We start from the raw sequence: 23,066 nt of genomic DNA on the forward strand, positions 1-23,066 counted from the left end.
AGCTACTCTGCTTTAGGGTGGCATTGTCCATGCGATTTAGATTGCTGCAGATTAACCCACATGGTCTATGGTGCAAACTGCAGAGAACATGATAGCCAAGCACAGTGAAATACCTTACGAATACAGACCCCTGAATGATTTGGGCCACCCACTATTTGGAAAAGCAAAAGGGAGATTTGTGTATTAGGTCTAGTTTATGCCCCTTTTAGGTGAAGTTCAAAAAAGATACCAGGCAAATGACAAACCCAAGCCACATTGTGTCGTATATGTATGTGAGACAGGTAGGATAGGGCAGGTGAGAGAAGAGTCCAGGATAACCTCCTCTAACATAGGGGCCTTCAGATGTGTTGGACTGAAAAGGAATATGGATACTGTAAAATCTGTTTTGTCTGCATTCATGGATTGTTAGACCCCTTTTGTTCTGTCATCTGTTCCTGGTCAGAATCAGATCATGTGCCAATTTGCACAACCAGAAATGTACAAATCTTCCCAAAATGTTTTTCCATGATTTATGGAGGAATGTGCATTTTATAATTTTTATTCATTTATTTGGATTTATATCCTGCCTTTTTCCTACAAAGGGCTCAAGCCAGCTTACATCATTCTCCTCCTCCATCTTATCTCCACAACAACAACCTTGTGAGGTAGGTTGGGCTGAGAGTCTGCGACTGGCCCAAAGTCACCCAGTTGGCTCCATGGCTGAGCAGGGACTCGAACCAAGATCCTCTGAGTCCCAGTCCCATGCTCTTAACCACTACACCACACTGGTGTAAAAAATAATCTTTTTATTTTACATATTTATAAATAAATTAGTGTGAAATTATGTACAATGAGGGAAAATAAAAATCTGCATTCATTGCAATTTCTCCAGCATTCCTAACTGCAGCCCTTATCTTCTTATTAGTCATCAAGGATGATGGGAGTTGTAGTCTAAAATATCTTAGGATGATCAGGGTGAGGGAAGGCTGATGTCGTGTATTCTGCAATAAAGGCTCCATTTCACTTTATGTTCATTTAACACCACTCCAAGCCATTTTTGTTGCTCAATGCCTTGTCAGTATCTTATTAAACATAAATACAATACACTATGAAAAATATTTCATCAGCACACATATAATAGTATAACAATCCATCATTTCAGCTTATGCAACTTTCTGAAATGATAAATTACAAAATGACTGAAGTTTTCACACTCAAGCTTCGTCGTTTCCCCTGAAAGCCGAATGGGCAGATCTTCAGCTACGCATGCTAAACATGCATCTCTGATTGTCCCTACCATTATCTGTGTCTACAGATCAGGATGAAAGATTATGCCAGGTCTGGAGATGACTTGCTCCTCCAGCCATGATTACTAAATTATCAAGGCATCTCAGTAAAGAGAAAAAGACTCCCAATATATCCTGGCACAGGGCTGAGGCGGCCTCCCTAATGTGTCTGGAATACATAACCCATTACTTTGGAAGGCCTGGATTTCACGTGAAGCTGCTGATATTAAAAAGGCAATAATGGACTCCTAAGGTACAAAGTGTTAACAATCTACACACCATTAATTTTCCCAGCAATGTGGTTTATTATATGTTTATCGTATATATATAGCACCATCAATATGTGCAGTACAAGAGGATTTAACCTGCAGCAAGGTCTTTATGGTCTAATATTTGCCACAGGAGAGACTATAAAGGCAAATAAGAAAGATGGAAGGAGGCTCGGAGAAGAATGTATGTTTATTACAGTTATTTCTAATTAGACTTGGTTATGCTGGGATCACGATTTGTTGTTGTGTCATGCTGTCAAGTTATGTCTGACTTCTGGTGACCCTATGAATAAGTGCCCTCCAAAATGTCTTGTCTTTGTCAACCCTGCTCAGCTCTTGTAAACGCTGTTTCACCATAGTCTTGTGGAATTAGGATATTGGCCATTACAGTTTGATCCCTTTCCTAATGATCTCTAACATAATATTTGCCTTTTTTCACATTCACCACACACCGGATCTCCATTTTCATCAAGCTATTCAGCACAACCCACATTTCATTATGTTTCTGTGTTTATCTTCTTTGCTACATCCTCTGAACTCACTGGTAAAATTGCCATTGATTTTTATACTATGTCATCCATTCTATGAGGCCAAAGCAGTCTTAAAGCAAAAAGGAAGGCATGGCCAGATAATGTAACCTGGAAATGTTCATAGCTATGTTTTTAAAAGGTGCAATCAGTCTCAATCTGTTTTTGCCTAATATAGTTGATTACTATGGTTGATTAATGATGATTACTTCTTTCTGAAATGACAAATAAAGTGGAGGACATTGGGAGTGTAGAGCAGTGATGAGTGTCTGCCACATCTTCAAATGAGGAGAGAAATTAAACCATATAATAACTCTGTGACAATGTTGAAAAACAAAGAACAACCAGTACAGTTCACATCAATAAAAATCACCCAAACGGGTAATTATGTGATGTTTGTAACTGGTTGAAAGAAAGTTAATTAATTATTTCAGAGGCCCCCATATACCAGTGAAGTCAGAATACAGAAGAGTAATTAACTTTAGCTCCTGTCAAAATGCAACATACGTAAATTAAGTAGATAAAAACTATGGTCAAAGTGGGTGATTGGAAGCTAGCTTCATGTTCTGGAAACATTTAAATTGCAGTTTTAATTTGCTGAAATGTTAGGGACAGAGAGCACATACATTTACAGGTTTATCTGGGGGCAGTGAGTGGGTACTGTTCAGAGTTTTGCCCCCATGTGACATTAGATCAATGCTTTTTCTGCAGTGGCACCAGATTTGCTTTATGTTACAGTCTGAGGCATTTGCAACACAATCTGGTGGATTTTTTAAACAAAAGTAATTCCACTGCGATTTCTGGGGTTAAGTCCAGATTAAGTCTTAAGTCCAGATAGTGTACATACTTAGTTACTTAGGCACAAGGACAAGTAGCTGAACTTAATGAGATTTATTTCTGATGTTTTGCATACAGGTATATAGGATCACTCTCAGTCTTTTGGAACATAGATGCCTGCATCTTATTTGGAATTTTGAGTAAATGCTATGCGTATCCTAGAAAGCAGAGTAACAGAAGAATAACTTGCCTAAAAACCTAAGTCTGAGGCAGAGGTGTGGCTGATCGCCAAAACACAAATATTCTCTTTTGAGCCCAGATGAAGAAGATCTGAAGGATAACACTTAACTGCTTGCCATCCTCTGTTAAAAATAATTTCAGAAATTCTTAAGAAATAAAATAAAACTCAGGAGGAGCATTGCATCCCTTAGAAATTTATGTGATTGGCATTTAGAAATCTGCATGATCTGCAGATCAGGAAACACGTGTCCCATAAAATATACTGATTTAACAAGTGGACCAAGAAAATGCATATATTTCAGAAATGTGTACAGATACACTTTAATTGGGGGATGCATACAAAAAATGATTATAATTTGGAAAGTGTGCCCAAAGATATGCTATTTCTGAAAATACAGTAAAAGACTGTTTTTAAAACTCTGCATAGAACTGGCATAGCACAGACCTGGGGATGACAAATGGAGGAAGTCTGTGTAAACAGACAGATCTGCCCGTCCCTTTACCCCAGAACACTCACTCTGTAGGCATCTTCACATTAATGCAATGATCCTTGAAAACCAGCATGGATTTGTTGAGAACAAATGCTGCCTCACTAATCTGATTTCATTTTTTCAGTTGGTTGTCTTCCTTAGATTGTGGGAGTGTTGTGGATCTAATATATTTTGACTGCAGCAAGGCATTACAAAATACTCCATGATATCATGGTATCATGATAAGCAACTAGTGAAGTGTGGGTTGGATCGCATTACTTCTAGATGGAGGAACAGCTGGCTTGAGAACCATACTCAAAGAGTGCATGTCAGCAATTCCTAGTTGTACTGGAGGGAAGTATTAGATGTGATGCTGCAGGTCTTGGTCCTGACCTTGTACTCTTCAACAAGACCTAGAGAAGAAGGTAGGGGGGATGCTTATCAGATCTGTAGATAGCACAACATTAGGTGGGTAGTTAATACCTTAGGAGACAGAAACAACATTCAAAATGCTATTGATAGGTTAGAAGGCTGGGCAGAAAATGACAGGATGCATTTTAACCAAGTCGACTACAAATTCTTCATTTAGGAAAAAGAAATCAAAAGCACATATGTAAGATGAGGGATACCTGGCTTGGCAATTCTACATGTGAAAAAACATCTTCAAGTTATAGTTGACCACAGGCTGAAGTATAATTTCAAAATCACAGGATCGCTGTACACAGGGCTCACATAAAAAATTGCATCCACTTCTGGGCATCTCACTTTCAGAAGGATTCGGTTAAATTGGAAAGATTTCAGAGAAGGGCAGCCAGGTTCATTAGAGGACTAGGTACTAAGAGAAAGACTGGAGGAAGTGGGTGTGTTTAGCCTTTAAGAAGGAAAGGCTGAAGTGGAGTGTGATGGCAATTTTCTTGTAGCTAAAGGCTTGGCTTCAGGTACATGAGAGGGCTGCAACCTTTGCACTATTATCCAAGATTATATGATAGGAATGGACAACACTAAGAAACTCAGCCTACTTGTTCTTTTGACTTTTTGCAGTTTTCCAGTTCAAGCGTTGAAAGGAAGCTGAGTCATGCAGTTGAGTAAGGGCTTCTATTTTTAAAGCAGGCCATAAATGTCATATAAATGCATATTTAAAGCCAGGCAAATTAGACAAATTCTGGTTGCAATTTGCTCAGTTTGTTACCAAACTTTTGCATAATTACCTTGTTTTAATAAACGATTGTGCAACATGCAATTCACTTTAAGCACAGAAGATTGCATGATGGCTCAGTTCTAATCCGAGTGAGTCACTGGATCCATAGGCCAGACCCCAGGGTGCCAGGCCAGGCCAATCCTCCAGATTTTGATCCCACAACTAGATTGCTCACATATCTCTACCGTAGACACAAAATTCCCTCTGGCGCACACAGCCCTTTTCCTCAGCAATGTCCAGCTTATATCCCCCCTTTTTGCCTGAGTGTGGATCAGACACTTTTCTCCTTCAAAAGAGCCCCCCTCAGAGCATCAGATTAGGATGCCTGATCAGCCCCTTGTCTTCTCTGCTGTGCATCAAGGTGTGAGCCCTGTTTGCCCAACAGAAGCTGCTTGACAGTGAGCTGAACTTGGCCTGCAGTTGTGGCTGTCAGACCTTTATTCTTCCCTACGGTGCCTCCTGGGATACCACATGGGGGACAGAGAAGAAAGGAGACAGCAGGAGGGAAGAGAGTTACCATGATGGCTCTCATTGTCTTTCAGGCACATCAAGGTAAATAAGACACAAACCATGGTAACTGTACAGGGTTCCTTGTCATGATGCGTGAACCCAGTGTTGGGTTCTATCCAATGTTAATCCTGCTTAGGTAGATCTATTGAACTGAATGGGACTTAAGTTAAACCAACACTGGATACATTTTTTTAAACTAGGTGCTTGGACATCAAGATAAGTTATTGTTTGGGGAAGCTCTTAACTGCTGTTTGGTAGATGGATTACATGGTTTATTCAGAGTGTCCATGGTATAGATTCATTGCTGCTTATTTTTGTAGTCAGTTTTAATTAATGTTGAGGGGGCTTGCTGCTGTTTATCTTTTTACATATCACTTATGAATTGGTTAGGAGCAGTGTAATTTAAAAAACATGTATGTAGGATTATGCAATTATATGATTCTCTTTCTATAACAAATTGATAGGAAGAAAAGTGTCCAGATCAATGCAATCATTTACTGTACCACTGGTTTACAACCAGAAGAACATAAAATCCAATATGCAAATGCAAAATAAGAAGAGAGGAACAAGCTGTGTTAATTTTTGTCCTACAATGCCCGGGCTGACTGGCACATGTGTTGATCCTTCTAATTTCCTAGTCAGCTGTTTGGAAAACTACAGGATTCCTAATAGTGTACTCACAAGCTATTAAAAGGACAGTACCTTAATACTACTAATGTAGAAATATATTCCAGTACTAATAGAAGCACTTGGTAATTTCATCAATTTCAGTTAAGACTGTGGTTGTATTCCTAACAGTCTATTACCCTCTTCCAAAGGAGATGCTAAGGTAAACCCATATAATAATTCAGAGCCATCAAAAGCAGAATGAATTCTTTCAAGGGCACAGTGACTTATACAAATAGTTCAACTAGGAATAAAGGTGCTCACTTCTCAATCAAAGGAATAGATCTGGATTCTCTGTAAAACCTTACAGGCATTTTCATCACTCTTTTTAACTGGGATGTCCTTAATTAAACCATGGTCTTCTTTCATAAGAATAGAAAGTCATTGACCAAATGGTTATTTACTACATAATGTAAATGGCTTAAGTGTTTATAAGCTGTTTAATAATGAGGAGAGTTTTCTATATATTTATACTCAAAAGTTTTGGGGATTCAAGGGGATAGTAATGGTCTCATAATCACTTCCCAAAAAATTTGTTAAGTAGCATACACAACAGTTTATGTGTACATCATGGCAAGCTGCCACTTTTTAAAGTGGTTGTCTGAATTCAGACGTTGTATGGTGTAGTGATTTAAAGCACCGGACTGTGGCTAGGGGAGATCAGGAGTTCAGATATGCACTCAGCATGAACCCCATTGGCTGGGTTCACACAATCAAGGAAGGAATTGAGGCAACAAGGTTTTGGGCATTGTGGTTTGAGCTCAGGTCTTGCACCCCCCTGCTACTTTTAGTTATCATGGGAGCAGGCTGAACACCTGCATCTGTTTATTTGTTTGCATATTTATTATATTTGTATCTCATCTTTTTTCCACTCAAGGAACTCAAGTCAACTTACATAATTCCTCTTCTCAATCTTATCTTCACAACACTCACAACCCAAGTGTTTCAAGACATTGAACACTAATGAGCAGCCAGCCAGTGCAGTCCCTTCACAAAGGGGTTGCGAGCCTCTAATCCTACATCTGCATCAAATTCTACCTATGTGCACTCAGTGCAGTGCCTTTGGCTGGGTTTGCACAAACAATAATCCCTAGGGAATTTCACTTATGCACTATGGTTAAAATTCCTCTGTGTCTGGCAGAGAATCAGACACAGCAGGCGTTTTGTGCCTTCCTGCCTCACAGGGGATGCTGCCGGAGCACAGAGATGCCCGCTTAGCAACCGCAAGCCATTGGCTTGGTTTTTTTTTTTTTTTTAAAGTGACGCTGTATTATCTACACTCGGGTAAGTAAGGGCAGCCCATGGCCACATGAACATCTTCCCAAAATCCAAGGATTCTATTACAAAGCGTGCTTTCCTCCCTCCCCCCAAAAAATCTTTAAAAATAGTTACCAGTGGACTACAAAGTTGTAATTTGGCACAGGTGCTTGTTTGCATGGCTACAATGTATGTGCCAGAATGCAAGTTGCTAGCCCACTGCCAACGTTTTTTTAAACAAGTGGGTTTGGGCAAAGCATCCTAGTAGTAGCATCTGAAGGGTCTGATAGGGATGATCATTTGACCCCATGGTGTCCTCTCTTTCCTAAGTGTGGATAAGAACAGAGACACAACATCTTATAAATCACCATGGCTTTACCATGTTATATGAACCCAGTTACTGATTGTGTGCATGTGTGAGTATATCCCTGACAGGATCAGTAAATGAAGTATAAAGCTTTCCTTAATTATCTACACTTTCTCTACCAAAAGTCTAGAAAAGATTGCTGGTTGCTATGAACAAAATTCAAAATACATTGTGTAGGATGTATTGACAGAACTGCTGAACCAAGCAATTGTGCTGAAATTAATTGTGTAATTATCATGATTGTGTGTGGAGTTTGGGTAATGATACATGCAACGATACATTTGCATTTGTCTGGACATGCTCACAAATGAACATGAGGTTCTTTTCCTGAAGTTTTTTTCCCTTTGTAGGGGTGGGAGGGACTGCATGGGGAATGAATGTTAGGTTTATTAATTTGGATTAACAGAATTTAGCTTTATATTCAGTAAATACCAAGCCATAGGTTTGCTCACTTGTTCTTCACAAATTCTAGGTCCCAAAGGGATAGTAACATAAGTTGCAGCAAAAACAATAGGTTGTGAAACCTGGAAGACTAATAGATTCAATGTGCTATAAACATTTACACACACACACACACACACACACACACACACACACACACACAGAGTATCTTTAAAGGATGTTTAGTGACTCAGTATACCTCCGAATATGAATTGTGTGAAAAGGGCATGTGAGAATATTGTGAACAACTTGTGCTGGGAATTACAGGTTGACAGAAATGAAATATTGTATTCTCCATGCAGTGTACTTGATATGCTTTAGTTTCCTCACAAGAACTGTGGCAAACAAAATAGAAGTTTAATTTGAGGCCCTCTACTCCGGAACCCAGTTTTAATATCAGAGCTTCACCCTGTAAGACATGCAGTAATAACAGAATAGGTGGGTTCACATGACACGACACGAGACATGAGGCTTTGTTGTATCATCTGAACTCTGCTGTGGTATGTTTGGTGTTTAGAAACCATTATAAGAAACAACAGTTTGTCTTATGGTTTCCATGCTTCATCGTGGTTTCTCTGGCCATCTGAACTTTGCACTGTGGTTTTCACAGTCCTGGTGTACAGCTACCACAGAGTTCCGTGGAAAGAGTGGCAGCTACAGGTGATGCTCCAGCCATCCAACATTGGACTGGATGTCAGGTGCTGTGGCTGAAGGGATACATGCCAACACTGGAACTGAGTGAGGAAACCACACCAACTGTCAGGCTTATCCGGGGGAAAAAACCCCACATCATGGAAAGCTCACAGGCTTTCTTGTCATAATGTGTGAACCCAGTCAGTATGTCTTTGGGCACATACTTCTGGAAAATGCATTTTCCTCATCCCTGAGTAACTAAAACGAGGCCTCAGAAATCAGATACCTTATCTTTGCTTCTCTGTTTTGTCCTGGCCTTTCCATCTAAAGATCCTCAAGGAAATTTACAGTTCAATATAGAGTTATGGCTCTGGAACAATTAAATGAAATGCTGGAGGGACATAATGATGGAAACATTTCTTCCCAGCATTCTGATGTTCCTGCTGACCTTGCTGCTGATTTTAGGAGACTATGTCACGTCTAGGAAGAATACCACCCATCCAGCAAGATGTGCTTCCCCATAGCATGAGACATAACTGATTGATGGAAAGGGTTTCTAAGGAATGCAATGTGGATTCCAATCAGGCTTCTTTTGTTTTAGAAACAAAGCACCATAGAAACATAGAAACAGAGTGAGTCAGAAGGGGTCTCCAGGGCCATCTAGTCTGACCCCCAGCTCCAGCCAGCTCCGCCACAACATGCCCACCATGTGCACCCTCACCGATGGGGCCTCAACAACCTCCCGTGGAAGCCCATTCCACACCCTTGGAGTTCTGACAGTCAGGAAGTGCTTCCTGGCATCGAAATGGAACCTTGGTGCTGGCACTGCAACAAGGTGTCGAAATGGTGCTGGCACTGCAACTACAGAGCAAGGAATTCTAGGAGTGGAAATGAGAATTAAAAGATTGAATTTCCATTCCTGGGATCTTTGAGAAGTTCCTGTGCATGCACAGCCCCCATGTGATCTGTTGTGTGAGAAACTTTCCTGTTTTGAATTCGGCCAAGGGATATAAACAAGATTCTAAATGGCTGTTTAAAATTATTTGGACTTTCTCATATAGGCAATGCATTGCATACCAAATGATACACAACTTTATTTTTTGTTTTGTTTTTGCTTCTACCAAATATGTATGTATCAATTATTAAATCATTTTGCCACCAAATTCATACTAACTTCAACTACTGTCCCAATGTTTAATCACTATACAAAATGCTGTTTTGTGCCATCTAGTGCCAATGTAAAGAATTGCAAATTGTTATTTTACTATAGTTAGCCATTTATAGCAGTCTTTTACACATGTCCTCAAAAGTCCCATTGACTTCACTGATACTGACTTGCAAATTGCAGTCATATGATTGCAGCCTTGAAGTCCTGAACTATGGCTGTACCAGCATTTCCCTTCCCTTCCCTTTCTTATACTGCTTCCTTTCCCTTCCCTTCCCTTTCTTACACTGCTCTTTGTCCTGAGACATTCCCATGCTGTTATTTCAATTTTTGCAGTGTACACCACTAAAAGTAGCATAGGAAATTAATTGCAAGGGCCCCAAACTTCCAAGTCAGACAGCAAGCGGAATTTCTTATTCACCAGACCAACTGGTTAGCAGAGCTTGGTGTACAAATCAAATCCTTCCTAGCTAACAAATGGTCTGGTCAGTTTCAGCCCCTTTCCCAGCTTCCACCACCATTCCAAGATCAAAACACCAAAGGGTTTTGATTATAAGTAAAATTGATTAGATCACTGTTCCTTATCTGGATGCTTGAAATGGCAGATTCTGCTGCCTGTAGTTACTTTAAAACAGCCACAAGTGCTGATCCAAAAGCTGATACTACTGATAGATGCTACTGGGATGCAATGAAGATTTCACCTTCTGTTTCTAAGACACATATGGGTGCTGTGGAGCCACATTTTTCTGACTACCTGATAAAGGATATGATTGCGGGGGGGGGGATGTTTTGTATTGCCATTCATTTTTATTTTGTTTTGCTTTCTATTAGTCGAAATTGCATTCATTTATGAATTGATTAGTTCTCCCGTGATCCAGCCACTTCTAATTGTAACTAATGCTTTGTTGTTTGTCTCTTTCCCATGACTGGGTTCAGACCACTTGATAAGGCACACTCAAGGCTTAAGGGTGTGTCATCCTTGAACCATGGAAATGCAGTTATGGAAATGCAGGTTGTCATGTTGTCTGAACCTAACGGAGATAACAAACCTTGGTGATCAGTACACAATTCACAAGCCAAAAACATGTTTCTAGTTAACACGGTATGGATTGTTAGCACAACTGTTTCAGACAACATGATTTTTTGTAGCCAATGTTTCAGTAACAGCCCCCACCTAAACATATACCTAACCCCTCAGTGTAGTTTATTTTTTATTTAAACCTAATAAAAGAGTCCTCTTTTAGAGGCAGTTGTTCAAACACAGCAAAAATGCCATCTCGGCTAAAGAGTTTTCTAATTTCTCAGTTCCAGTTTTCTAATTTCTCAGTTTCTCTTCCACCCACCTGTGTGACCTTCCTGTGGAATGTCCACAGAATTCTAGCTAATTCTTCACCAACTTCACATTCTCCAGTTGTGTTGGTCTAAAACTCCCAGCATCCACCACCCAGAATGACTACAGGCCATGATGGCTGGGATTCTGGGAAATACAGTGCAATAACTGGAGATGTAGTGCGACAACTGGAGGGCAACAAATTTAATAAAGACTGAGCCACCATGAAGCAATGCCTACCGCGCAAAAGCATGTAAGAATAAATAGACACGTTTTCAGCCACTTCGTTACTTGTTCAAATTTGCTGTTGTTAATACCTGTAACAATATATAAGCAAATGGAGCTCCTTTGTTCATTTTTCCATTCCTGTTCCAAACAAATGCACAGCCTTAGACATAACTTACAAAGGAGAGCCTTTGAGTAACTGTTGTGTCCTTCCTCTTCTTCATTATGGTTAATTTGCATCCTGCTTCTCTCTCCAAAAAGAAAACTCAAAGTGCCTAAAATCTTTATAAAGTATGAACAAATATCAAATGAAGAATCAGATATGAAAAATCATACTTAAAGGCTCAAATTAATGTGTAAACAAACTTTCAGTTCAGAATGTAAACATTAGGTCAGTTAATAAATACAAAATTCATAAAAAATCAAATGAATAGGGGATAATACAGATTTTAACCAAAAATGCCTACTTGTCTACACTTCTTCAGTAGCTAATATAGTAAACTGTTCAGATGTACCACTAATTGAGATACATCCCTCTGAAAACAGCAGGGGGGAAAGAAGAAACTAAGTACAACCAATTAATACAATAATTATGCAGAACACAAATAACTACCATACCCTGAAACCAGCTCATGACAGTCCTGTCCTCACACCACAGCTATCTGCAGAGTTAGAACAAGCATTTCTAAGATTACAGCCCTTTGCATATTACTTAGGCATAAGTTCCATTGAACTCAATGGGAAATTTTAGTAGCCATGCATTAGGATTTTATTCTCTGTAGAGTCATCACAATTTCATCTTTTAAGCTGTATGTAGATTTTAAGGAGACTTTTTGCCATTAACTTGATACTACCTCAGGGGTTACTTCAGTGTTGTATAAATCCTCCTTTATTCATTCAAATGGTCATTTCATCTGCATCTTCTGTATAGATTTGCACTTGCTCTTGTTCAACTATATTAATCATTTTAATGCCCAATTATACATTTATTAATCTAGCTTGCGTGCTTCCATTTCATAGCAGTAATAACATTTTGTATGTTAATCATTTCTTTGTTGGGGTAACAGGCTGACTGGACATTGTGGAACGATAGATTACAGTTTTGTTAAGTAGTTAGATGAGTTGTCATATTAATCAATATTATCTAAGTAATTTAATACCACTTTCACCATGATTCCAGATTTCCTCAGCATCTTCACCATCGAATTATTACCAGCTGATAGTGTGCTGCTAAGCAAGGAATATGTATCTCCATGAGTTATCGCTAGCATTTATATAGGGGCATTTTAACCTTCAAAGTCAGATGCCTGTTACAGCATGATCCTATGCTAGTTAATTCAGAAGTACTGAATTCAGCCAGACATAGTATCAGCAGATATTTCAATTCTATCATAGAATTTATTTGCAATTACAAACATATTTTACTGTATTATTTCATATCTTCATCTCTGGTGGTTTTTCCCAAACTGGCGCTCCCCAAATCTCTTGTATTACATCATCTGTAGCTAGCACAACTGCCATTCTTGCTGGGGATGATGGGAACTGTTGTCTAACACATTTGAAGGATTCCAGGTGGGAGCAAGCAGATGTTTCGAGCAGAATAGTTAAAACATTCCTGTTAAGATTCATTGTTAAAATGGCAGGGAAGTTTTTCTCTTTCTCTTTTATTGGCTGGTATGTGTTAGTTTCATAATACCTCATGACAAACATAATTAGCATTTCTGAAGACTACTCAGCCTTATTCTAATTATGATAGATTCTGTTGTATTTGCTGGCTTTTTGGTTTTATTGTGATGTTGATTTTTATTGTATGTTTGGCAATTTTGATTATCCTCTTGTATACTGGTGAGGTGCTTGTAAAGATGAAGGTTGGTTTGAAAATATTCTTGAGCAATAATATAATAACAAATAAATGCTGTACACTGACAGTGCCAACCACAAGATTTAATTTGACAAGTTGAGCCTGTACCTAGTCTAAGCATAAACTGGCTATCTGAAGGAGTGTCTCCTTCCCTCTGTGCCTGCCCGTCCCTTAAGATCTGGCTCAGAGGTCCCTCTTCAGGGCCTCCTTGAAGATTAGGGACACCAGATAGGTGTCTATCTGGAGAAGGGCCTTCTCTGAAGTGGTGCCCCAGTTATGGAACATGCTCCCCAGAGAGGTTCATCTGGTGCTGACACTTTATTCCTTTTGGCATCAGCCAAAACTTTTTTATTTTTCCAGTATTTTAAGTTGGAATGTTATTTTAATGTGGGGTTTTATTGTATAGCAATTAATCTGGATGCTGTGCTCCACCCTGTTTATTGTAAGACCATCCTGAGACCTCAGTAGTGGACAGGATATAAAAGTTTTAAATGAATAAAGATGCTGGTTCGTGGCAGAATAAACTAGTGTGGGCTATAGTGCAGTGGTAAGCACATGCAGAAGGACTTGTCATCAGTCTTTAATTCAGTCAGTGAAAAGGGCAGGACTGGATAAGAACTTTGGAGAACTGAAATGACCTAGGGACTGGGGCATCCTCCTTGCAAAGGAAAGATCACAATGTTTAGTTTAGAAAAAATGTAAGGAGAGACATTCTAGAGGTGCAAAACTATGGATGAGGTGCAGAACATGGATACAGAGACAAGTTTCTGCTTCTCATAATACTAGAACCTGGGGTTATACCATTGAAGCTTATTAACAGGACAAATGAAACAGTCACACAGTGGTTGGATTCAGACAATGCAATAAGCCATGTTTGGTTTGTTGTGTTGCCCAAACCCAGTCATGTTATCTCACCATGGTAAGTTTGGTCTTTGGAAACCATGAGGAGAAACAATGGTTTGTTCTATGGTTTTTCAACAACATGATGGCTTGTTTTGTTGACTGAGCCCAGAATTGTGGTTTCTATGGTCCAGATATGCCAGCCCCACAGAGTACCCTAGAAACAGCAGCAATTGCAGGACCTGCTCCAGCCATCCAGTCTCTACGTGTGGACCAATGAAGAAGAGTAAAGTCCAGTGCAATGCACCTTGGGATTAAATTTCAGGTACAGTGGCTGATGGGATACATGCCAATAGCAAGAGAACTGAGTGGGGAGGATGGAGACAAGAATAAAGGAGGAATCACGTGATTGTCTGTTAGGGAGATCATGGTAAAAAGAACCCATGAACCATGATACCATGATAACTATGCAGGGTTGTTTGTCAAATTATGTAAGCACAGCCAGTATGTTATTAAACTATGGAATTTAACTGCCGCAAAATATAGTGAGAATCACCAATTTGGATAGCTTAAGAAAAATTAATGGAGGATGATTATCAATTACTATATGCAACCTCCAGTATTAGAGGCAGCTGCTGCTGAAGGTACCTTTGCATTCACATCCTTCTTCTGGGATTTCCAAAAATAGCTGCTTGGCTACCAGAATGCAGGATGAGATGGAACATTATTGTGACTCAGCATGACACTTCTTATGTTATTACATTCTTAACTACCAGAGGATTATCCCAACTGGACTAGACGGTCTTACCCAGTTTAAGGCACTTTATAATGGTTTTAAATTGATTTTCTCCATTTATGATTGCCAAAGTGTTGAGTTATTATTTGTTCCACTTCAAATTCCCATCTGCGTTTACAACGTAAAGGTTCCCCCCCACCCAGTTATTTTGTCTTTCATGTGTGCTGCAAAACCAAACTGGCAATTTGGCTGGTCTTCAAATAATCCATGCAAAGATGATCATATTTTAAATGTATAATACAGAGGGAATTGGAATATAAAGAAAAGTTCTCATGTGCAATTTTCTTGTGAAGCTAGTGAAGGTTTTGAAAGGAAAATCCTTTAATTAAGGAAAAATAAGTATTTTCACACTGTGCTGTCTTTCTCCACTTGCTGGCTTATTTGTGTCAGTGCATCACACCTTGTAAACTGCAAAGCAGTTCACAATTCAGTCTTGCATATGAAGCCACACTACCAAAACCACTGCCGGAATGGGCAAAGATGTGTTGTACAAGGACTGACAGGGACAAAGCAACTGACCCACTTGGCAATGAACTAATCTCTGCATGTCTGAAGCTGAGCCTGTATGCTCTTTTCTCAGTGAAGTGTAAAATGCTAGCATGTTTCCAGATTTCACTGGAAATACACTGTTTGTGTTTGCAGAGAAGAACATGCCAATATTGAGTGGTTATCTTCCTGCAAATTTCAGATAACTTTATTTTTTTGTAAAAGCCTGCTTCTACTGTGTTTCAGGTCGTCTTTTAAAAAAGAATTAAGTATATATACTATCCATGTAATCTAACTCACTTCTGCCAAAATGGTGCAAGACTGAACTAATTTTGAAAACCCACCAAACACCCTTTCCATGGCCCTTTGCAACAATGCCAGCCAGCAGCTAGGCCCTCTCGCTTCAGCAGGAAGCCTTATTCACTTCGTAGGCTTGCTACCAACTGAGAGGTACATTATCCCTTTAATGCACTTGTATAACTTCCATTAACATTGATTAGAATTGCATGTACTGGCTGAGAAAATCTGTACCTTTTGCTAAAATGGAAGTTCCATTATGACTGATTTTCTGATTACATTAGTGATTATGTCATTACTTCACTCCATTTTTAACCTCCTTTGTTTACTGCTAGGTGCTCACTTTATTTTTTCATAATTAAACAAAAGCCAGCATTCCCTATAACATTTTCCTATGTTATGATGAGCTTACTTTTCATTGTATGATTAGAAGAATCAAATAATCATTTAGTATAATCCATTGCCCCAGGCAGAACCATTAATTAGGAACCATATCTCCCCTCTATCCCCCAAAATATATTTTGGAAAAAATACATAAAATAGTTAAAACATAGTTTAAGAGGCCTAGGAATTTTGTTTCGCCTGTTACAGTTTTCTTGTGTTTTAGGCAAATTTGTTGGAAACAAAATTTTTGATTCTAAAAAATTGTTGTTTGATTCTAAAAAATGGGGAGGAGGATCACTATTCCCTTGTGGGCCATTTTCACATGGCACTTTCTTCTTTTTGCTTTCTTTGTGTCTTGCAATTTGGTGGTCCAAAAAAGCCCTATATTAGCTAGGATGTACCATTTTAAAACTTTTCTGTTTGATTGTATGTCAGCAACATATACACATCAAGTCATACTTTTGCATTTCCACTAGTGCAATACTCATACACGGGGAAATCCTTTTGTGTATTACGGAGTTTTATACAACATTTTGCTGATCCACTAATAAAGCTTTCCTTGCCCATGTCCTCCGAATGTGGTGAACTGCAACTTCCATTATCCCCAACCAATGGCCACCCTGGTTGGGAATGATGGAACTTGTAGTCTAATAGTAGGCCATTATTTAATATTCAAGATAGAAATGACTGTGTGCTAAATAGTGTAATATTTATAACATTCCTATACTGCCCAATGGTCCAATAATAACCCAAGGAGTACACAGGGATTAATAAATTTTATTTGGCCCAAAGAGTTTATTGAGTAAACTATGCGTTAGGTGCTAAGGAGATGGTGAGAGCAACTAACCTGCAATTTATGTAGCGTTAACATTGCAGTTAATCTTTTCCCAAAATGTTTGTTTTAAATACACATTTTAAACAAATCATATCAACCTCAGTATACTGTCTATGTAATGTTATTAACGTTTAAAAGCATAATCTATCATCTGAATATGCGCATCCTGTGCAAAGTTAATTGGGTTATTATTACTAACTTTCCAGCTATTGCCTGTTTAAACAAAACCTCATGCACAGCAGGTAGGATATTCTTGGGTGTAATCCAGCCAAATCTACAATCTCTTAGCAATGGGAGATGCTTTAGTATGTATGTGCCCAACACTCAAAGAAATCAATGATATTTAAATGTATTCAACTTTGGCTGGATCAAGACCAGTTTAAATATATTTCCTGATGAGAATGGAATGCAAGAAATGCTGTTCTGTATGACTTAAGATCTTCCAGCTTCATGTTCCGAACCTGCTGTTATATATTTATGTTGCCAGGGTCACAGGCTGCACTCAGGATCAGGCCCAGTCTTGTATTTTTGCATCTACGAGAAGTTTATACTCAAGCCTTATAATTAACTACCACATCTGGCAACATCATAAAGGGAGGCTGTATTCCCCATCCCCACCCCAGAGTATCTTTTAACAACTACAGTCACCAGTCTAGCTTCCAACAATAGGTGATTGACAGTGCAATAATTTGTAGCTTGCCTATTGGAGTGAGAGCGTTATTCTTTTTTACTTCAGGGTGCATTAAAAAATGCTAGCAAGAATCAAGTTACACCCGTGTTATTTTTTTCATATCTTAGTAGAGATCTTATTCCAGCAAAGGAAGGGATGCTTTCTCTTCTTACCCTCAAGGAAAGACAAGGGATACGCGGGGCACGTTCTGTTACAGCAACCCTTTCATTCATGTCCATCCTAGAAGCGTGTGATATCCAAATGTGTGGGGAGGAGACTCGGTCTTGTCCATTAGCTGCAGGGTAATGCGAACTCTTCGCAATGAGGAGGAATTCCCCCATCTTGTGTGTGTGAGAGAGATTCCTCTTTTGAAATAGTTTACGGTGCAATGTGTGGGTATGTGTGTGAGCGACTTGCGATGTTTGGTTTGCGCTCCAAGCATGGCTTTTGGATACGGTGAAGCGCTGGTTGGCGAAGGCTCCTCGCTGCCGCTTCTGCTGCTTTACTTGGACTTTGAACAAATGCCGGGGGGCCGGTGGAACAGGTTTCCACCCCCTCTGAGCCGCTCGGGAATTGCGTCAAGGATGGGGCGGAGGATCTTGCTGGAAATAAATTAACTTAAAAAAAACCGAAGAAGCCGCCCCACGGACACGTCTCCCCCCCCCCCTCCCCGCACTGTTTTGAAATGGGATCCAGCCGCTGCCTTCTGCAGAGGCTTAATCGCCTTCTGCCCAGCTCTGATCCGCACCACCAGCGGCAGCGGCAGCAGCTGGGGGAAGAGCGCCTCGCTCCTTGTCGGTGCAAGGATGGTCTTGGCTCCGCGACTGATATTTAAACCCCGCTGTCTGGCGCGGCCGTCAAAATAGTCGCTCGCGGGGAAGGAGAGCCCTCCTCGACCCCAGCAGAGCCGCGGGGAGCGGAGCGGCCGCCGCGCAGGGCGGAGGGTCCGAGCGAGCGAACCAAGCGCCAGCGCGCCCTCTCCCCTCCCCTCCCTCCCCCCTCCCGGCGGGGACGCGACGCTCCAGTGGCCTGCGGCTGGGCGGGAGATAGGCGATGCCGGGTGGCCCGCCCGAGCTCAGCGGCTACTGCAGCGGCCACGGCGGCGGCCCAGAGGGCGAACTGCTCCTGAGGCGGAGGGCAAGCGGGACATGCGGCGGTGGCTGCTGCGCCTTTGGCAACGGCCAGGTGAGTTCGGCCGGCCGGCCGGCCGGCCAAGTGGGAGGAGAGCCCGGCGGGCGACCGGCGGGCAAGCTGGCTGGCTGGGGGCGAGCCGAGGGAGCCACCTAACGGGAGAGCCGGGCGCGACCCGGCGCGTGTGCCGAGGCGGCTGCGAGAGCGCGAGGGGGCGCCGCCCCAGAGAGCCCCTGCGGAGGATTCCGGGTGGGCGCGCGGCCCTGGCGGCGGCGCCTCCCTCCCCTCCCTCCCCTCCCGGGCGGCGCACCCGGAGGAGCCCGCGGCGCCGGCGGGGTCCCTTCCCCGCGCGCTGCCGCGGGCCTGTGTCCCGCGCAGCCCGGCGGGGCGGCCGGAGCCCGCGGGGCGCCCGGGGGCGGGCGAGCGGCTTCCCATCTGCTTCAGCGTCTCAGCGGGAATGACGGTCTCCAACTTTGTAGGTCTTTGGGGGCTGAGGATGGGCTGAACGCGGGCAGGGGAAGCCGCTTGGAAAACAACAGCTGCTGGTTCCTTGGCTTGGCCCGGCCGTTATAACGCGAGACGCCGTGTGCGGCAGCCGCCGTGTGCGGACGGGGGACAGAATCGGAGGGGGGTAATTTGTTGGTTCGCCTTTGTGATTTGTCTGCGTGAAGCCTTGCCTTGCCTCTGATTGACACGTGCATGGTTCATAAAGCCTTAGTGAATGTGTGAACTTTTCCCACTGCAAAATAAAAGTGCATCGGCTGAAGAGTCGGGATGGCTCCCTGATTCAGACATGCGAGTCCGTTCTGAGTCACATGCAAGTCGCTGGTCGACCAGTGATAAAGGCGGATGCGTGTCCTTCGCCCCAGTGGAGGACAGTGCTTTAAAAGGCAAGCCGTGTATAGGATATTACATCGCAAGCCAGTAGTTTCAGTTACTTACTTCATGGTTATGTGGTGGTCCTAGAAAAGTACACACTTTAATTTAAAGGAAAGGGCATGACAGCAGCTGAGGCATCACTAGTTTTGTTGCCTTCTGCAAGCTGAAGCTGAAGATAACAACCACCTTCATCAGAAGCCTGAAGGCAGCAGTGAGATCTTTGGCAGAAATAACTTTTTGTTAGGCTAGCTGCTACACATGAAGATACAGAGACTCTGTGTGTGTGTGTGTGTGTGTGTGTGTGTGTGGGGAGGGAGGGAGGGAGGGAGGGAGAGAGAGAGAGAGAGAGAGAGGTACAAGCCAAATTAAAATACTGGTTTTTAAAGAGCCAGATTTATTCTAAGGAACTGTCAGTAGAGGTCATTACAATCTGGTAAGGAGCATGGCCTTGTATTCAGAATTTCACAGCACCCTAGACATCAGAACCCCAGTAGTCCTTATTAATAGGTTGGAAACTTCAGGGCCTTAAATGCCTGCAAAATATGCATTTGTTCAGTTGCCCCCCCCCCCGTTTTTGGCAGCAAAGCTAGTCTTTGTGGATTTGAATCCCCCCACCTCCTCCTTTTATAGAATTTAAGGTTCTGTTGGAGGAGAGTCTTGTGTGTTAGTTCTGAAGTCCTTGGATTAGGAATTAGAACAATAATGAAGTGTATGAAAAGTACTAGCTTTTCCCAATTTGCTGAAATACAGTGATGCACAATAAAAAGTCCTTCAAATTGATGGCAGGCATTGTTTTCTTGCAAATACATGCCCTTTAAAAAATTAAGTTACTTCCAAACAAGGATATTTAGGCTGTTAGCTTTCTTTAGCCAAGACATAATTAAGATATGGATTTTAAAATTAAATAAAACAACTTGTAGAGAGAGTATTTGGGAAGAAGATGTGTACTCCACTCTATAAAGGTGAATAGTATGGGTGTTGTTATAGTTGTTGTTGCTTGCAGTTATCAGTGGGAGAAATCATACAAAACTTTCTGCTGACTAGATATGTATTTTGATGTTCCAAAAAGTGTCTAGAACAGTTCCTTCTGTTCTAATGAAACATTACACATTTGCACAGAAGGTTTAATTTTTCTAATAGCTCACCTGTGTAAATCTGTTCTGTTCGAATAACTTTCAGCTGTCATGGTTAGCAATAACTTGAGACTTGGATCATACTTTAGAATTAAATGGCCAACTGAAGCTGGGAACACCATTATAGTGAGATTGCAACACAAATTAGGGCACAATCCTACATATGTTTACACAGAATAATGCCCTCCAAGTTCCAGCAGGTAGATAGCATAGGTACATAGAACTGTAGTCTAAATGACTTAGTAAATATGTGCTTAATGCCTGTTTGTTTGCTAGCAAGAAATGGTGATGTGAAACAGTAAAATGATACATTAAAGAGATGGAGATGCCATACAATCCTGAAGGGAAGTGTTGACAGGTGGTAATCTGATATTCATGGAAACCACTCCTGTTTTTTATGGGAATTTGAGCACATACCCCAAGCTGCAATCCTAAAAACAGAAGCAGGAAGTCCCACTGCATGCATAGGAAAAAGCATGCATGTTATAGTACAAGGCTGAGAACATCTGTGTTAGAACAAAGCAGTTAAACTCAAGGAAGGGTAAGGTGAGAGGCACATAGATGCACAAATTCAGCTCAAATAAAAACTGCAGTGGTGATACAGTGATCAGTGTGCCTGTTTTATTGGCATGGTTGCTCAGGAATGAAATCTGTGCAGAATATTTTTCATCATTGCGAACACGGAATGAATTGTAGTCTTTCTTCCATTTAAATATCCAGCATAATCTGCAAATTATTCTGCATGATTGTGAGTTAATGTGAACTGCTGCTTACTAGCCTATATTTCCAAATGTACTGCCATCCTTTAGTTCTCATGTATTCTTTTCTGTATTTTAGCTATTTTAACTTAATCTGATGTTCCTTGTTTCTCAGTGCTTAAACTATTTACTGGGAAGTAAGTCCCATATAATTTAAATTAGGCTTGCTTTCTTGTGAGGATGCATAGAATTGCAGACTTTTTTGTAACCCCGCATGTGTTAATTTATGTAAACAGTTCTTAAAATAAATTTTAAAAATAATTGAGGATTTCTGGTTTTGTACATTTTTAAACCAGCTAGGTCAAGAGTTTTCCCTTTGTATATATGGTATTTGTTACTTGATGATACTAAGAAGAATCATAACATTTTGATTATGGTTATCAATGGGAGTGTTACAGTGGAGAGTTACATGTGATGTTTGCTTTCCAAAGTCTGAAACATAACACTCACCAAGAGTCAGTGATGGATGTCTCAATTGTGTTCTGTTAACATTCTCCTACTCCTCCAAGGCTCTGAATCAGCCTCCTTTAAAATAATGACCTCCAGATGGACTGTAATTGTAATGACTCCCAGCATTCCTGAGTGTTGGTCATACTAGCTGGAGCGGATAGTAGGATACCATCTGGAGGCTACCATGTTGGGAGAGGCTGCTCCAAACCATCCCACCTAGACTGCCATTTGCCCTAACTTCTGTCTCTTTGTTCACACATTTCACCAGTTTGGACAACATAAAGAGGGGATTAGACAAGCTCTTGAAGGACAAGGCTATCCGTGATTCATGGTCATTGTGACTGTATATTACACCACGCTGTATCAGAAGCAGGGTGCTTTCCAATACCAGTTGCTGGAAAGCACAGGCAGGAAGGTGTTGTTGCATTCATTTCCTGCTTGTAAGCTTTCCATCTGGTTGGCCACTGTGGGAATAGCCAGCTGTCTGATCCAGCCAGTTCTGACCCTTCTACCCAAGTTTTAATCCTGCTCACTTTGTTCATCACTCTCAAGTCTGAACCTCATAAATGGCAAGTCTACGTTACGTCTTCTAGTCTTCCAATAAGCAACATGAATCTCTCAGACTCCAGTGAACTCAGTTGTTTGTTATCCTTGGTCAACATGGAAACAGGGCCTAAGGAGTTCCAGCTATCGTTACATAAATAAGTTGTATAGCTAAGGTGATGGAAGAGAGAGTGATTCTTGTTTTGGACAGGAAAGGGAAAGCATGCAAACTATTAGCATCACAGATAGGTTTGCTGAGACAGAACTAGGGCTGTATTGTATATTTTCCCATCTTGGTTTTTCAGATATAATTAACTTGAGCAATAGGATAGGAAGAATGCCAAATACTGCTTTGAGTATAAGTCTGTACATATTTTCCTCTATGATTTTGGTGCCATTTTGCCCCTGCTTGTTTCTATTGTGACACTATCAGTCTTTCCATTGCCATAAAATGGTGAGTAATTGCAGTTCATTCTCTAGAAAGAGGCTATGTTCATTATGTTATAACCAGCAGGGATTTAATGGACTATGTTCTCAGGAATTGTTTGATTCCTTGGAAGTTTATCAGGACCTCTTTGATGAGGAGATCAATTATGGCTGGTGAGTTTCTAGGGAAGACAAATACTTTCCCCAGTTGGGAATATTCTGGGTGCATTCACTGTT

At 41.1% G+C, this 23,066-nt stretch overlaps 1 protein-coding gene across 5 annotated transcripts in view; it reads left to right on the forward strand.

Moving 5' to 3' along the window:
• The window catches only part of SULF2 (sulfatase 2), a 209,620-nt gene that overhangs the window by 63,348 nt on the left and 123,206 nt on the right, over positions 1–23,066 (forward strand). For 3 of the 5 annotated variants that reach the window (XM_044440361.1, XM_044440360.1, XM_044440364.1), the window contains exon 1: positions 18,251–18,694. The exons of the other annotated variants lie outside the window; for them this stretch is intronic. The gene's annotated coding sequence lies outside the window, so the exon portion shown is untranslated. Of the gene's footprint in view, positions 1–18,250; positions 18,695–23,066 lie in introns of those variants that run through there. 5 annotated transcript variants of the gene reach the window in all.

This window comes from Varanus komodoensis, unplaced genomic scaffold, assembly GCF_004798865.1.
Source record: "Varanus komodoensis strain SLA01 unplaced genomic scaffold, ASM479886v1 scaffold37, whole genome shotgun sequence".
NCBI classification, from domain to species: domain Eukaryota; kingdom Metazoa; phylum Chordata; class Lepidosauria; order Squamata; family Varanidae; genus Varanus; species Varanus komodoensis.